Source organism: Populus euphratica, unplaced genomic scaffold (assembly GCF_000495115.2).
Source record: "Populus euphratica unplaced genomic scaffold, PopEup_1.0 scaffold139.1, whole genome shotgun sequence".
Lineage (NCBI taxonomy): Eukaryota > Viridiplantae > Streptophyta > Magnoliopsida > Malpighiales > Salicaceae > Populus > Populus euphratica.
The window spans coordinates 42,499-43,417 of record NW_011499969.1 but is presented as its reverse complement, the minus strand read 5'-3'; positions in this window follow the sequence as shown (position 1 = coordinate 43,417).

Genomic DNA, 919 nt, shown 5'->3' with positions numbered 1-919 from the left:
TAAATAAGGTATTTGAACCAAATAATATACAACTCAAATATCTCTTAACAAGATGAACTAAAACTTTAGATTTGAGAGGAAAACCAAAACTTACAATGAGAAGAAAACACTAAAATATGAGGTGAGTAAAATTATGTAAAAATCTAAAAAAATCAAATTTGAAACTCTTCTTTCACCCCTTTTTTTTATAGTGAATTTTGGATGCTAAAGTATTTAAAAATTAATTCTCACCATTATTAACCTTTGATTAACCACCATAAATCAATAATTAAATTTAAGAAAACCAAGGGTTCTTTTAGGGGAAAAAACCAAGGTTTTCACGAGTTTAATGTCTCATTTACCTATAATTTGTTTAATTAAAAACATTTCCAACAATCCCTCATATGAATGAAAATGATCTCACCAGTTTGAAAACAACTTGAAGATTTATTAAGAGGTACTAATTTAGTAGATTACTACATCAGGATATGTAGCTTTTGACTTTGAATCTTTCTTAGTGAAATACTATCAGATTTACTCAACTAATTAATGAATATGATGTCTTGAACTATTTTTTTATTTTATGGAAACCAAAATAATAATACTCACATAATTCTTTACCTAGAAATCTACTTTGGTTTTCATTATTATGTTCATTTGGCCTTAAATAACTCTTGGATTCATCAGTGCTTTAAAGAATTCAACCTTTATTGAAATTCTCAAAGAAAATATCATATTTCTCATTTATATAGGTGATCTTTTATTAAGAATATTATGTTGTACTCTACTTGGTATACCAAGATGTGAAAATCATTAAGAGCTTAACTCACATTTTATCACGCTACAACTAATATTTATTTCATTATAGGAATAAATAGAAAAAATTAATTTTCTAGTCCTACAGAGAATATTATATTACTTAATTTTTCATTTGAACGTA